Genomic DNA, 17,179 nt, shown 5'->3' on the forward strand with positions numbered 1-17,179 from the left:
AGCTCAGATGGAAACCCAGTTCTAAGCAAAGAAGGGAAAGCAGAAAGGTGGAAGGAGTATATAGAGGGTCTATACAAGGGCGATGTACTTGAGGACAATATTATGGAAATGGAAGAGGATGTAGATGAAGATGAAATGGGAGATACGATACTGCGTGAAGAGTTTGACAGAGCACTGAAAGACCTGAGTCGAAACAAGGCCCCCGGAGTAGACAATATTCCATTGGAACTACTGACGGCCGTGGGAGAGCCAGTCCTGACAAAACTCTACCATCTGGTGAGCAAGATGTATGAAACAGGCGAAATACCCTCAGACTTCAAGAAGAATATAATAATTCCAATCCCAAAGAAAGCAGGTGTTGACAGATGTGAAAATTACCGAACTATCAGCTTAATAAGTCACAGCTGCAAAATACTAACACGAATTCTTTACAGACGAATGGAAAAACTAGTAGAAGCCAACCTCGGGGAAGATCAGTTTGGATTCCGTAGAAACACTGGAACACGTGAGGCAATACTGACCTTACGACTTATCTTAGAAAAAAGATTAAGGAAAGGCAAACCTACGTTTCTAGCATTTGTAGACTTAGAGAAAGCTTTTGACAATGTTGACTGGAATACTCTCTTTCAAATTCTAAAGGTGGCAGGGGTAAAATACAGGGAGCGAAAGGCTATTTACAATTTGTACAGAAACCAGATGGCAGTTATAAGAGTCGAGGGACATGAAAGGGAAGCAGTGGTTGGGAAGGGAGTAAGACAGGGTTGTAGCCTCTCCCCGATGTTGTTCAATCTGTATATTGAGCAAGCAGTAAAGGAAACAAAAGAAAAATTCGGAGTAGGTATTAAAATTCATGGAGAAGAAATAAAAACTTTGAGGTTCGCCGATGACATTGTAATTGTGTCAGAGACAGCAAAGGACTTGGAAGAGCAGTTGAATGGATTGGACAGTGTCTTGAAAGGAGGATATAGGATGAACATCAACAAAAGCAAAACAAGGATAATGGAATGTAGTCTAATTAAGTCGGGTGATGCTGAGGGAATTAGATTAGGAAATGAGGCACTTAAAGTAGTAAAGGAGTTTTGCTATTTGGGGAGCAAAATAACTGATGATGGTCGAAGTAGAGAGGATATAAAATGTAGGCTGGCAATGGCAAGGAAAGCGTTTCTGAAGAAGAGAAATTTGTTAACATCCAGTATTGATTTAAGTGTCAGGAAGTCATTTCTGAAAGTATTCGTATGGAGTGTAGCCATGTATGGAAGTGAAACATGGACGATAAATAGTTTGGACAAGAAGAGAATAGAAGCTTTCGAAATGTGGTGCTACAGAAGAATGCTGAAGATTAGATGGGTAGATCACGTAACTAATGAGGAAGTATTGAATAGGATTGGGGAGAAGAGAAGTTTGTGGCACAACTTGACCAAAAGAAGGGATCGGTTGGTAGGACATGTTCTGAGGCATCAAGGGATCACCAATTTAGTATTGGAGGGCAGCGTGGAGGGTAAAAATCGTAGAGGGAGACCAAGAGATGAATACACTAAGCAGATTCAGAAGGATGTAGGTTGCAGTAGGTACTGGGAGATGAAGAAGCTTGCACAGGATAGAGTAGCATGGAGAGCTGCATCAAACCAGTCTCAGGACTGAAGACCACAACAACAACAACAACAACAACAACATGGCTCAACGGCCTTTTGACCATCTTTTTCTGTGCTGATGCACAAACAGTGCCCGAACTCTTACGGGAATCGGCAACAACCCGCGAGTAATGAGTATAATAGGCTGGGGCCTATGAATATAGTGCGGGGCAATAAGGTGGGAATGTGGGTCTAACGAATGCGTGCCAGAGATAAGTTCCTGCAGCCGCCCTCTCCTCTGTGTCCTCGGTGGCTCAGATGGATGCCGGCACGTTAGCTCAGTGTGTTCGAACGTCCGCCCTGAACAAATACAACGATGAATATCGAACAAAATGAGATAAAAAAAAGATGGATAGAGCGTCTACCATGTAAGCAGGAGATCCCAGGTTCGAGTCCCAGTCGGGGCACACATTTGCAACCGTCCCATTGGCTTACATCAACACCTGTATGCAGATAGGGGTATTCATTTCTTTACAATTCCTTGATTGATTAGATTTGAAAATGATCATTAGATGTGATGGAAACTATTTATCAAACGTGACTAACTACAACTAAGAGTGTTTCAAGAAAAATTTTTAAAAATTGTGCAATACTCATGAAAATATGTCAGCGATTATGACAAGCAGTGTCATAAATGACAAGCAAGCAAGTAATAGTTACAATACTCAAGCATTCACTAAAACGTTTCAAACAATTAACACGTAACACACGTAACAGATCATTAAGTCTAAAGACGGGCAACAAGTTCAAAAAACTGTTTATATGCCTGCTGAAGAAGGAAGGGAGGAAGACTGAGTTTAACGTCCCGTCGACCTGAAGGTCATTAGCGACGGAGCACAAGCTCTGATTGTGTCAAAGATGGGGAAGGAAATCGGCCGTGCCCTTTCCTAGGAACCATGCCTGAATTTGCCTGGAGTGATTTAGAGAAATCACTGAAAACCTAAACCTGTTTGGCCAGACGCGGGTCTGAACCGTCGTCCTCCCGAATGCGAGTCCGGTGTGCAAACCACTGCGCCACCTCTCTCGGTTTCATACGCCTGCTAACAACAGCGAAGGATGGCAGATGTAATAACGCCACAATTTCGAAAAACAGCTTTCGCAGAAAGTTTTCGAGCAACCGAAACTCTTCGTTTTTAAACTGTGGTGTGGTGCAAACAAAACAACTTCCACACTGAGATCATTGTGTGTGTGTAGAACACTAAACGCAACGAACGTTATAAGCAATCTGCGGCTCACACTGACAGCCCCTTTGAGAGCCACCTTAAAGAACACACCTCACTTCCCAAACAATAAGATGCGATTTAGGAGACCATGTAACTGAACCTAAACACTCGGTACGACTAACACATTTTCAAAGTTTGCGCGCCGCCCCTATGGGTGTTTCTTGAGTAATATGTATAAACTTGAGGTCTATGGATATTACCTGCAAGAAGCGACTAAAATACTGCATTCGGTGATTGATTACAAAAATTCTGTGCCCGCATCTCGTGGTCGTGCGGTAGCGTTCTCGCTTCCCACGCCCGGGTTCCCGGGTTCGATTCCCGGCGGGGTCAGGGATTTTCTCTACCTCGTGATGGCTGGGTGTTGTGTGATGTCCTTAGGTTAGTTAGGTTTAAGTAGTTCTAAGTTCTAGGGGACTGATGACCATAGGTGTTAAGTCCCATAGTGCTCAGAGCCATTTGAACCATTTTTGAACAAAAATTCTGTGTCCTTCAAGAATTTTTATGGCAGTCCGTGTCTGCTACATCCCTACTTAGCGGCATATTGCCTCAGCAGGACGCCGCATTTTCAGGCAGCGTGATAGCTGCCAGACTGAGTGGTAGCCCTATGCACACCAGCAGAGACACAGGCTGTATACGAGTTATAGTGAAAAAAACCTATAGCCAATGATTAATAATAATGTATTAGTGTAGCTGTTAATTTCCAATAAAATTCGATGTCCCACATATGAAACAGCTCAAACACATGGATATTGAGTGTAAAATAAGTTGAGAAAAGAGTTAGTAGTAAAGAAGTAATCAGTTATAACGAGTAGCCTGATACTGAAATTTTCCTCTCATTATTTTCTGGGAGGCATCAGCGATAATTATTTTCGGCAAGGTTTGAAATTACATGGAAAGGTTATCGGAATCAGCTAAATACTCTCTTCTCAAATACTGGCTGAATATACACTCATGCTCATAAATTAAGGATAATGTTGATACATGGTGAAACAACGCTCTGGTGGGTGGTTTGCGGGTTTAAATCACCTCGGGGTATGACCGTGCGGTGCGTTTAACTTGCGGTCGTTGCACGGTAGCGCTGGCAGCAGTACACATAGGCAGAGGTGTGTTGGTGCATGTCAGAGTACGGTGCAGCGAGTAATTGTGCAGACGTTTTCATACGTGCTAATGGTGACTGTGAGTTGAAAATGGCTCAAAGAACACATATTGATGACGTTATGAGTCGTAGAATACTACGGCGACTGGACGCTGGTCAAATACACAAGGACGTAGCACGGACCCTCCGTGTATCACAAAGTGTGATCTGAAGATTATGGCAACGATTCCAGCAAACAGGAAACGTGTCCAGGCGCTACAGTGCAGGACTTCCACAGTGTACAATACCACAGGAAGACCGATATCTCACCATCAGTGCCCGCAGACGGCCTCGGAGTACTGCAGATAGTCTTCAAGCAGCCACTGGAACAGTTGTCTCCAGACACACAGTCTACAGACGACTGAACAGACATGGTTTATTCGCCCGGAGACCTGGAAGGTGCATTCCACTGACCTCTGGTCACAGGAGAGTCCGTAAAGTCTGGTGTCAAGAACACAGTACATGGTCATTGGAAGAGTGGTCCCAGGTTATGTTCACGGACGAGTCCAGGTATATTCTGAACAGTGATTCTCGTCGGGTTTTCACCTGGCGTGAACCAGGAACCATATGCAAACTCCTTAATGTCCTTGAAAGGGAGCTGTATGGAGGTCGTGGTTTGATGGTGTGGTGTGGGATTATGATTGGTGCACGTAAACCCCTGCATGTCTTTGACAGAGGAACTGTAACAGGTAAGGGGTATCGGACGTCATTTTGCACCAGTATGTCCGCCTTTTCAGGGGTGCAGTGGGTCCCACCTTCCTCCTGATGGATTATAACGCACGGCCCCACCGAGCTACCATCGTGAAGGAGTACCTTGAAACAGAAGATATCAGGCGAATGGAGTGGCCTGCCTGTTCTCCAGACCTAAACCCCATCGAGCATGTCTGAGATGCTCTCGGTCGACATATCGCTGCACGTCTTCAAACCCCTACGACACTTCAGGAGCTTCGACAGGCACTGGTGCGAGAATGGGAGGCTATACCCCAGCAGCTGCTCGACCACCTGATCCAGAGTGGGCCAAAACGTTGGGCGGCGTCTGTACGTGTGCATGGTGATCATACCCCATATTGATGTCGGGGTACATGCGCGGGAAACAATGGCGTTTCGTAGCACATGTGTTTCGAGGCGCTTTTCTCAGCTTACCACCAATACCGTGGACTTACAGATCTGTGTCGCGTATCTTCCCCATGTGCCTATGCTATAAGCGTCAGTTCTGTGTAGTGCCACGTTGTGTGGCACCACATTCTGCAATTATCCTTAATTTATGAGCATAAGTGTAGTTTAGATGATCTGTAAACTGTTGGTTACGATGCGTCGCTTTTTAACTCAAACACTTGACTTATTGTTTTAAACATTTAACGTAAGATCACACATCTTAATGCGCATTTGAAATTCTAAAATTCGACCAGTAATTAGACGCAATAGCGAAAATCAAATTTTTTTCACCATTGACAAGAGTAAAGTAGGCAATTAGTAACTGGGATCAGGTGACATTTTTAGACGCCTAGCTTTTTTTCTTCGTTTCGGTCAACTACGAGCCAGCATAGTTCAACTTTCTGTTTTTCCGAGCTTTAACTCCCGCCTAATGCTCCTGGATTAGTTTCCAGTTTTGTTCTTTGCTCTCTTAGGTCCACACCTCCCCTGTCTTCGTGCATGAATATCAGATACATTTATGCAGCGAACTTAGCATTTTTACGTTAAAAATTGCAAATAGTCTCTGTAAGCAGCTTCGCAGAGATGGCCAATATAACAGTGTAACAGTATGTTGGATTCTGCCGGAAACAATGGATGGATTGTTTATGGAGCAGTTGCACGGAAAGTGGCCAGTGTAATCGGTTTGTGCAGAATTTCAGGGAAGTGCTAAGAGGAAAGAAATGGACTTCAGGAAGTATTTCCTGTAAGCGGTTGTGGGTCAAATAAAGAAGACGAACTAGCGAGTGAGGAATGTGGACGGAGCTGCAGAGGATCAAAAATTAAGAATGAAACAATTGACATGTATGACATGTGTGAAAAATGGAGAAAGAAATCTCACAGTAATACATTGTCTGGGTGCAGGACACATATGAAAACACAATTTCACTTTCTAAAGTAATCTTATTCCAAAATGAATCCAATGACAAATAAATGTGGTAACTGAAAGATAATTTATTACTCGTACTTCGGTGTGAACGTTCATTGCACAAGCGAAGTTTTCTTTTGCAACAGAATAGAATTTTAAAAAAGAAAAAGTTGTAGCCCGGTCAACGTGTTTAACTTGATTCTGAGGCATTTTTAGCTGTCCAATAAGTCCTGCGTTTCTGTTGCCAAACCATCGTCGTCACGTTAAAGAAATCTCTTGGAAAGCAGTTTCGAGAGGCAAGCATTGGTGATGTCTTCTGGCAGCATTCGATATGGCCAAAAAGTTATGCTGCGTGTTGCACTGGTAATAATTAACTGCATTATCCATACATTGGCATATACAGAAGTGGTACAGCAGCTACTACTTTATTGATATGACGTTTCTTACGATGCAAAGAAACCAATAATTATTATTCATTTTGTTGCGTAGTTTTGAAAGGTAATTGTTGTCTTATTTAAACTACCTAAACAATGAAAAAGAATCTGTATTACATGTAACTGACTACAGCCATTTATCCGGAAAGCCGTAGTGAAAATATTTTGCGGCTATAAATGATGTGTTGACAACAGTTAATTTTGGAAAAGACATAGGGAAATAGACTAATGTGTCACAGAAGGACAGAGCTATTCAATACTGCAAAGGAAATAAATGTAACTAAGCGGAATGCAAGGATTGTGAAACTCTTAGTGTAATGAAATTCACCTTAAAGACAATCTCCCGTACAATGCACATGTTTATGAAGTTAGTACAGTCTGAAACAACTCTGAACCTTACTTAAATTCAAAAACTCGGAACCTTCAACGCAAAAGTGACAGCTTGTCTCTGAGAAATCGGTGAAATTTGATTTACAGTGGGTGTTGGTGTTGCTCCTGTACTGGTTGGCAATCTGCTCCGCAAGCACTGACCCAGACATGTTGAAACAATCACCTAGTATAAAATAATACTCGTTGTGTAGTGAAACATACCAGATGTTGAGTTTCGTTGCAATTAAACAGGAGATGCAGTTATTGTGTGGCCTGTTGCCAATTGAGGTTACAAAAGAAGCAAGGTGCATTTGAGAGAAATAAGAACAACGACACCAGATTACTTACTGTATTGGAAAACTATGCCTTTTACAGATATGCAGACGTACATTGAATCTCCTTAATCAACATAAAAATTCGGACCATCTACTAAAGAGATAATTTTGTTACCGTAATATAAAATAATGAGACAAAGGAACCGAACTGATTGGCACTGAATGAGATATTGTTTCAGAATCTAATATGATCGAGGATAGATATTCTGGTCTGCGTCGACATGTGACTAATTTCCGTTTTGAATCGTAAAGCTAATTAATGGCAAGAGATTTAGCATGTCTAAGTGCTGCATTCGAAAACCCACATGAGCGCAGCCAATTACATCTGCAATGCGTCACTTAAGCCAATAACGTTTGGTTATCTCACCCATAGATTTGCACGAGCATGATATGAAACAGTGGCTTGCGAGGACGTGATAAGAATGACCAAAACCAGACAAGAAGTGTGTCTAAATCTCTCGAGCTAACTGGATTCTACGCCTCAATGAAAAATAATAACAATTCGCTCGGCAAGTGGTCCGACTGGCCGCCACAAACCAAAGAGTTTGCTGCGATACATACCACGCGTTCGTCGAGGCCAAATAACTACGCTAGGTAGTACACCAATACCAGTGAGTCAACATCAGTGCGTCTCTGGAGAAGACATTATAAACTAAACGAAACTAAACTCCGTCGGAACAGGCCTTGGGAGGACCAACGGTACCGACCGGCCGCCGTGTCATCCTCAACCCATAGGCGTCACTTGATGCGCATATGGAGAGGCATGTAGTCAGCACACCACTCTCCCGGCCGTATATCAGTTTACAAGACCGGGGCCGCTACTTCTCAATCAAGTAGCTCCTCAGATTGGCTCACAAGGGCTGAGTGTACCCCGCTTTCCAACAGCACTCGGCAAACCTGATGGTCACCGATTCAAGTGCTAGTCCAGCCCGACAGCGCTTAACTTCGGTGATCTGACAGGAACCGGTGTCACTACTGCGCCAAGGCCGTTGGCTAAGACGTTATAGCGTGATGTTAACTTATCAACGAAACGAGTCCAACTGACACCAGATGCATTTCAGTCTCTCATTTGCTGATCACTTTGCATCAAATGACACATCAGTGTGCAGCACACGTAATGTTCTTCGTGCACTATCAGTATTTTTTACGTCAGTAAACTAGTTGACTGCCACTAATGTGGATGTTGTGTCGTTTATTACTAGCACGGGACGCAACAGAACCTTATGTCCACCTCGTGTCCTGCTGCAAGGAGTCACCAATACTTGCTACCACAAACAGTTTCGTATGAGGTCTTTCACATGATGATCGTGGCTTAAACGAAGAAACGCGTAGTGAACGAAATAAAACATTTGTAACTGTCTCAGAATCATATTTTTCTTTACAAAATAGTTACTAGTGATATCAGAAGATTCGTAATATCACCCATGAACCGTCACGAAGGTTTGAATTTTTTATTCAGATACAGTGAGTGCCTGCATGTATACTTCTTCGGGTTCAAGTGAAATTTAGGCAGTAAACAGTACAAGTAAGAACACAACACAAGCTTTGCAAATATCTTAATACAGAACAAAGCAGAATATTACGTGGGTAAATCGAGCAACTGATGAAGAGGTACTGAATCAAATTGGGAACGAGAGGCATGTATGACACTCCTTGACAAAAAGAAGGGATAGATCTATACGACACGTTTTTAGGCATCATGGAGTAGTTAATTTGGTAACGGAAGGAATTCTGAAGGAGGGATTAAAGCCTAGAGGGAGAATACGGTAGGCAGGTCCAAATACATTTAGGTTGCATTCGTTACTCAGAGATGAAGGTACCACTACATCAACGGCGTCAGCCTTCTCACATTCCCACAACTAAGAAAGAATAACGTAGGTTCTAAATGAAAAATTTATTCTTTAGTAGAATGTACGCTGTTACAAAACTTCATACCAGATTATGCTGTGTGCCTTAACGGGCCTCTAGAAACACCCTTACTTTTCTGACAGGGTACCCAAGTGACCCCAGTGAAATTTGGAAATCGGAAAATGTATTAGGGAAAACGAGTTCCGGTGCAGTCCCACAGATGAGCCTGGTGGACTCACAAAATGAGAACACAGCTGTTTGAAGGTAAGTGATCCGGATTTTAATCTATCAGCAGGATTCATTTTGGAGAGTGTTGCAACTACAAAGACGTCTCGTTGCTTCAGTCTGAAGTGAAAATAAACGTCGGACTGGAAATGAGACATGCCCTTGAAGGATGCATCAGCTGTTCACCTGGAATGCGTTTAAGAAGCTTCAGAAAATCTCAATCCAACAAACAAAGGTTATATGTAAACTGATGAGTCAGAGCATTATGACCACCTCCTTAATAACTTGTTGGTCCGTCGTTGGAGCGATATAAGTTACTGATTCTGCGTATCAGGGATCCGACAGTGTATTGGCCGGTTTGTGGAGATATGTGGCATTAGATGTCTATGCGCAGATCGTGTAATTCACGTAAATTGCTTACGCAGTGACGGCGCCCGATAGCAACCCAAATGTGATTCATAGCAATTCATCAGGCGAATTTGATGACCGAGATTTCAATGTGAGTTCACTATAATGTTCCTCAAACCACTGTAGCACGGTTCTGTCTCCGCGATAGGGACAATTATACCGCTGAAGTATGATATCACCGACGGGAAGACATCAAGCACGAAGGCATGCAGGTCGTTCTCAGCTGTCAGCGTGCCTTCGATTACTACCACAGGTCCCAAGCAAGTGCAGGAAAGGCCTCCCACAGCATAACACTGTTCCCACCAGTCTGGTTCCGTGGTGCAGTGTATGTTTCGTGCCGCCGTTCACCTCGATGACGGCGTTTGTGGAGACGACCATTCACCTAATGTCACAGAAGTTTGGTTGACATGAAGATTTGACACGTTTCTAATGATCGACGGTCGAATTCCGATGCTCCTGCGCCAACTGCAAGCGTATTTGGCGATGTCGTTGGATCAACATGCGAACACGTAGGGGTGGTCTGCTGCGGAGCTCCGTATTCAACACTGTACGACGAACGGTGTGCTGCGAAACACTTTTGCGTTCACGAGCATTGTGTTCATACGACAGAGATGCAACAAATCACCATCTATCCTATTTTACACAGCAGACAAGCCTCAGAACCCGACGTGCCGCAAAAAATGGTGGACGTCAAACCATTTAGGGCCATGTGGTAGTTTCACTGTCCTTGTACCTCTTTCTGTAGATGCTCACGACAGCACGTGAATATTCGACCAGCTTTCGCGTTTTTGAGATAATCGTTAAGTCTCTGTGTAATAACACTCTGCCTTTTGTCAAAGTCACTCATCGCAGTAGATTTCCCCATTCGCAGCCCATATCATCATATCTTCGCCAGGGTGACCCTCCATCCGCATCTTCTCCGCGTCACGTGGTTGCAACGCCACCGGGCGGCGTCAGACGCGAGAAGTGGTCAGAATGTCTGGGCTTATCAGTGTATGTACCATTACTAGTCAGAGTGTTTATGTTTTATTAATTTTCTAACATTAATATAAATTTTTTATATTCCTGTTCACATTCCTGCAATATACAGGGTGTTACAAAAATGTACGGCCAAACTTTCAGGAAACATTCCTCACACACAAAGAAAGAAAATATGTTATGTGGACATGTGTCCGGAAACGCTTACTTTCCATGTCAGAGCTCATTTTATTACTTCTCTTCAAATCACATTAATCATGGAATGGAAACATACAGCAACAGAACGTACCAGCGTGACTTCAAACACTTTGTTACAGGAAATGCTCAAAATGTCCTCCGTTAGCGAGGATACATGCATCCACCCTCCATCACATGGAATCGCTGATGCGCCGATGCAGCCCTGGAGAATGGCGTATTGTATCACAGCCGTCCACAATACGAGCACGAAGAGTCTCTACATTTGGTACCGGGGTTGCGTAGACAAGAGCTTTCAAATGCCCCCATAAATGAAAGTCATGAGGGTTGAGGTCAGGAGAGCGTGGAGGCCATGGAATTAGTCCGCCTGTACCAATCCATCGGTCACCGAATCTGTTGTTGAGAAGCGTACGAACACTTCGACTGAAATGTGCAGGACATCCATCGTGCATGAACTACATGTTGTGTCGTACTTGTAAAGGCACATGTTCTAGCAGCACAGGTAGAATATCCCGTATGAAATCATAATAACGTGCTCCATGAGCGTAGGTGGAAGAACATGGGGCCCAATCAAGACATCACCAACAATGCCTGCCCAAACGTTCGCCGAAAATCTGTGTTGATGACGTGATTGCATAATTTCGTGCGGATTCTCGTCCGCCCACACTTGTTGGTTGTGAAAATTTACAATTTGATCATGTTGGAATGAAGCCTCATCCGTAAAGAGAACATTTGCACTGAAATGAGGATTGACACATTGTTGGATGAACTATTCGCAGAAGTGTACCCTTGGAGGCCAATCAGTTGCTGATAGTGCCTGCACACGCTGTACATGGTACGGAAACAACTGGTTCTCCAGTAGCACTCTCCATACAGTAACGTGGTCAACGTTACCTTATACAGCAGCAACTTCTCTGACGCTGACATTAGGGTTATCGTCAACTGCACGAAGCATTGTCTCGTCCATTGCAGGGGTCCTCGTCGTTCTAGGTTGGATTGTTCCGTGCTCCCTAAGACGTTCGGTTGCTTCGAACGTCTTCCTGTCGGGACACCTTCGTTCTGGAAATCTGTCTCGATACAAACGTACCGCGCCACGGCTATTGCCCCGTGCTAATCCATACATCAAATGGGCATCTGCCAACTCCCCATTTGTAAACATTGCACTGACTGCAAAACCACGTTCGTGATGAACACTAACCTATTGATGCTACGTACTGATGTGCTTGATGCTAGTACTAGAGCAATGAGTCGCATGTCAACACAAGTACCTTCCTTCAATTGAGCCAACTGGCGGTGAATCGAGGAAGTACAGTACATACTGACGAAACTAAAATTATCTCTAACATGGAAATTAAGCGTTTCCGGACACATGTCCACATAACATCTTTTTTTTATTTGTGTGTGAGGAATGTTTCCTGAAAGTTTGGCCTTACCTTTTTGTAACACCCTGTAATTATTCATGGTTCAAATGGTTCTGAGCACTATGGGACTTAACATCTATGGTCATCAGTCCCCTAGAACTTAGAACTACTTAAACCTAACTAACCTATGGACATCACACAACACCCAGTCATCACGAGGCAGAGAGAATCCCTGGCCCCGCCGGGAATCGAACCCGGAACCCGGGCGCGGGAAGCAAGAACGCTACCGCACGACCACGAGCTGCGGACTGTAATTATTCATGGTCGTGATTTTGGTCTAGTAAATGTTTATTCGCTATCGTGATTTGCGCCTGTTATGGTGTACTCGAGTATCAGCTGTATCAACATAATATGCTTATACACCAGTTCTATTTTACGAGTGTCGGGCCTCGTGATCTGGTTGTAAAACGCGCCTGTATACCGAAAGGTCGAGGAGTAAAACCCGGTATGGCTAGGGATATTTTCAGCCTACCTCTAATCTAACCTCTGCTGCTCAGTGATGTGAGGATTCGCCAGGAATGTTACATGGTTCGGATCCTAAGCTAAGCTCTAGGTCCCCTTCCGCCGGTTGAATAACTGGGATAGGAAAGGGAGACGCAAGTCGCCGATATGGCGTCCAATTGAATGATTTGCAACTTGCCAATGAGCCACACGAAATTAAGTACTTTAAATATACTCAAAATACTTTATAAAAACTAAATACTTGTTTCAGAAACTTTAGATAAACTAAGAAAGACTTAATATGTAACACAACGTAGGTAAATACACTTTATTCAGTGCTTTCTGTTACAGGTTTAAGGAAGATTTTCACTGCAGTATGTGGAGCGGCGGCTTAATAGTAAAATTATTTATACTTCACAGTCTTTTACGAGAGCCTGAAAACTATTTTTGCGGTCAACCAAAAAGTGATGGAGAACATACTGACCATTGCTTCCAATCTGCAAGTCCACATTCTTCTTGTGCTCACTGAAAGAAATCCTTCTACTCTCTGTTTACTTAGCGGGATCAGGAACTCTGATTATAAATAAAAGTTTTTAAGTTCTCACTGATTCATGTATTCAATAAAATTTCACAGGCACAGCACAGTAATGGCTTTGAGCCCTATGGGACTTAACATCTGAGGTCATCAGTCCCCTAGAACTTAGAACTAACTTAAACCTAACTAACATAAGGACATCACACACATCCATGCCAGAGGCAGGATTCGAACCTGCGGTCGCGCGGTCGCGCGGTCGCGCGGTTCCAGACTAAAGCACCTAGAACCGCTCGGCTACTCCGCACAGCACAGTAATATTTCTGATAATAACAATATAATAGTAATAATAATAATAATGTCTCTATCATAAACAGCACTAAGGGCAGTTCAGAGGCGATCTCTGCGGTAAGTTCCAATTAAATGGTGTTTCGCGCTGACTTTTAATAGGGGTTGGGCTGGGTTGTTTGGGGAAGGAGACCAGACAGCGAGGTCATCGGTCTCATCGGATTAGGGAAGGATTGGGAAGGAAGTCGGCTGTGCCCTTTCAAAGGGAGCATCCCGGTATTTGCCTGGAGCGATTTAGGGAAATCACGGAAAACCTAAATCAGGATGGCCGGACGCGGGATTGAACCGTCGGCCTCCCGGATGCGAGTCCAATGTCTAACCACTGCGCCACCTCGCTCGGTTGACTTTTAATAATCGAAGTTAATTGCTCGCCACAAAAGTGGAAAATAATCTCATCACTTGACACGCGGTTTTGTTAACATTTTGGGCGGCATACAAACAGTAACTTCCATGAAATCTAAGCGATACAGTGCGGTGTGCAGTCCTCGCGAGTTCACTCTTTACTCTCACCGAACACGCATTTTAGTAGCAGCATGGCTGTGACGTCATTCGAGGCAGCGCGTAAGCCGGCATTCGCGTGAAGCGGTCTGATTGATAGCTCGATGCGAAGTGTACCTTTTGTGAAATTTAAGCGATCCAGGACCGTTTACAGTTCTCGCGAGTTCACTTTCTACTCTTACCGAACACGCATATTAGTAGCAGCATGGCTGTGACGTCATTCGAGGCAGCGCGTAAACCTACATTTGCGTGGAGCGGACAGATTGATAGATCGATGCGAAGTGTGCCTTTTGTGAAATTTAAGCTATCCAGGACCGTGTACATTTCTCGCGAGCTCACTTTCTACTCTTACCGAACACGCATTTAGTAGCAGCCTGGCTGTGACGTCAGACGAGGCAGTGTGTAAGCCGGCTTTGGACTGACGCGGACAGTATAGTACGGGGGTGCGTATTGATCGTTATTTAGATTAAGGTCTTGGAACTTGTTATAGCTTTGCCATTTAATGGATGTACTCAAATGCTGTAAGCAACCCTTTCTCTCATTAATATAAATAATACTTAATCTATTACAAATGAAGACGTTTTCGTTCCAAATTTAGCATTTAATAAATTACTCGAAAACTGTTAGAGGGAGTTTAGGAGGATCACATAGTTAATGGATTTATGTCAAACTGAAGCTTGATGCCAATTTTTATCTGCCTGTGTCTAATATTTAGCGCCTACAATTTCTCGTACGAGCGCCGATTATGACCAAAATATTTCTCCGATCAAATTGAGACTTTAACAGTTAATTGCGACATACATATTCACATTCTGAATAGTCTTTAGCTTTCTAGATTGATTATTTAGCGTCACTGCATTTTCACTCACAACAGTGTATTTAGGGAAACATATTCATCCTATCACTCGAGATTTAAGAATTCAGACATTAATATACTGAGGTATATGTCGACGAAGTTTGGGAAAGCTGCTGTAACTTTTAATTCCATAATTACATTATAGTGCTGTACTTGTATGCTTCGCACAGGCGCATTGTGAAGACGTGGCGCTAGTAGCAGTGAACTGGGATAAGTCCTGGCACACTCGCTCACCTCTGTATGCCTCAAATGATACAACGCTTGTTGCGTTACAAGTACAATCTTGTATTTAGAACCGAATCGTCTGTGTATAAAACGGATAGTTTTCAGAACTGACTACATTGTTGACAAATACTACAGACATAAAAAAAAGTTTTGCATCACCTCGGTTCCGAGAGTTCCGGAACGTGTACAGAAAACTGGAATAGAGATCAACATAAACATCATTTCCGCCCTTTTCATTTCTCATGAAAACCACACATTGCTTGTTGTACCACCATCCAGTGAGACCTTCAGAGGAAGTAATCCATTTTGTTGTACACACCGGTACCTCTAATACCCCCCGTCCTCTTGCTTTGATGCATGTCTGTATTCGTCGTGGCATACTATCCACAAGCTCATCAAGGCACTGATGGTTTAGATTGCCCCACTCCTCAACGGCGAATCGGCGTAGATCCCTCAGAGTGGTTGGTGGGTCACGTCGTCCGTAAACAGCCCTTTTCAATCTATCCCAGGCATGTTCGATAGGGTCCATGTCTGGAAAACATGGTGGCCACTCTAGTCAAGCGATGTCGTTATCCCGAAGGAAGTCATTCACAATATGCGCACGATGGGGGAGCGAATTTTCAGCCGTGAAAAAGAATGCCTCGCCAATATTTTGTCTCTCTGTATCTCCTCCATGTTCAAACAATATCGCTTCGGTTCACTCCAAGAGATCTGGACACTTCCCTTGTTGAGAGCCGTTCCTGACGCAAAGTGACAATTCGGACGCGATGGAACCGCGTTATTGACCGTGTAGGCATGGTTGAACTTCAGACAACATGAGCCGTTATACATCCTTTCTGGTGGAATGACTGGAACTGATCGGCTGTCGCACCCCCTCCGTCTAATAGACGCGGCTCATGTGTGGCTGTTCACGCATTTGACCGGGTTTATTGACATCTATGAACAGTCAATGGAACTGTGTCTGTGATTCAATACCCACAGTCAACGTCTATGTTCAGGAGTTCTGGGAACCGGGGTGATGCATAACTTTTTACATGTGTGTATTACGGAAATGCTGCGAGATCATGGCCAATACGAGAATATTACGAACGATTGCATTAGTAATGATATTAGTGTTATTTTCATAGTATACGAGTATATAGGGGTTAGGGGAAAAAAAGGGGAGCACCTGTTCCTACTTGGGAATGGTTTATGAGTAAGGGGTTGGACCGCTATTTGCCCGTAATGCAGCTGTGATTCCTCTTGGAATACTGGCATATAGTAATTGAATAGTCTCCAGTGGAATGTTGTGCCACTCTTCGATCAAAACCATTTCTAAACACTTTTTTTTTTTTCTTATGGGACTTAACTGCTAAGGTCATCAGTCCCTAGGTTTACGCACTAATTAACCTAAATTATCCTAAGGACAAACACACACACCCATGCCCGAGGGAGGACTCGAGCCTCCGCGGGGACCAGCCGCACAGTCCATGACTGCAGCGCCTTAGAATGGTTCAAATGGCTCTGAGCACTATGGGACTTAACTTCTGAGGTCATCAGTCCCCTATAACTTAGAACTACTTAAACCTAACTAACCTAAGGACATCACACACCTCCATGCCAGAGGCAGGATTCGAACCTGTGACCGTATAGGTCGCGTCGTTCCAGACTGCAGCGCCTAGAACCGCTCGGCCACTCTGGCTGGCGCAGCGCCTAGACCGCTCGGCTAGTCCCGCGCGGCTCGAACTACTTTACTGACGAAGGAGGAGGATAGCTGATCCGGAGTCTGCGCTCCAATACCGCCCAAAAAGGTTCGATAATAGTCAAGTTCAGGAAGTTTGCAGTCCAGGGAAGACACTGCAGTTCAGTTTCATGGTCCTCATACCACGATTGTACTGTCCTGGATATGTGGATTGGTGCATTATCGTCCTGAAATATGGCATCATTGTTGAGGAACAACATTTGAATCATGGGGCGCACATGATCACCTAATATGTTCACATAATCGCTGGCTGCAACACGGTCTTTGAAAGTAATGA

At 43.9% G+C, this 17,179-nt stretch overlaps 1 protein-coding gene across 1 annotated transcript in view; it reads left to right on the top strand.

The window, feature by feature from the left end:
• LOC124606437 (serine/threonine-protein phosphatase rdgC) overlaps positions 1-17,179 on the top strand; it is a 1,241,896-nt gene that overhangs the window by 907,270 nt on the left and 317,447 nt on the right. The gene's annotated exons all lie outside the window — the stretch shown is intronic.

This window comes from Schistocerca americana, chromosome 3 (genome assembly GCF_021461395.2).
Source record: "Schistocerca americana isolate TAMUIC-IGC-003095 chromosome 3, iqSchAmer2.1, whole genome shotgun sequence".
Lineage (NCBI taxonomy): Eukaryota > Metazoa > Arthropoda > Insecta > Orthoptera > Acrididae > Schistocerca > Schistocerca americana.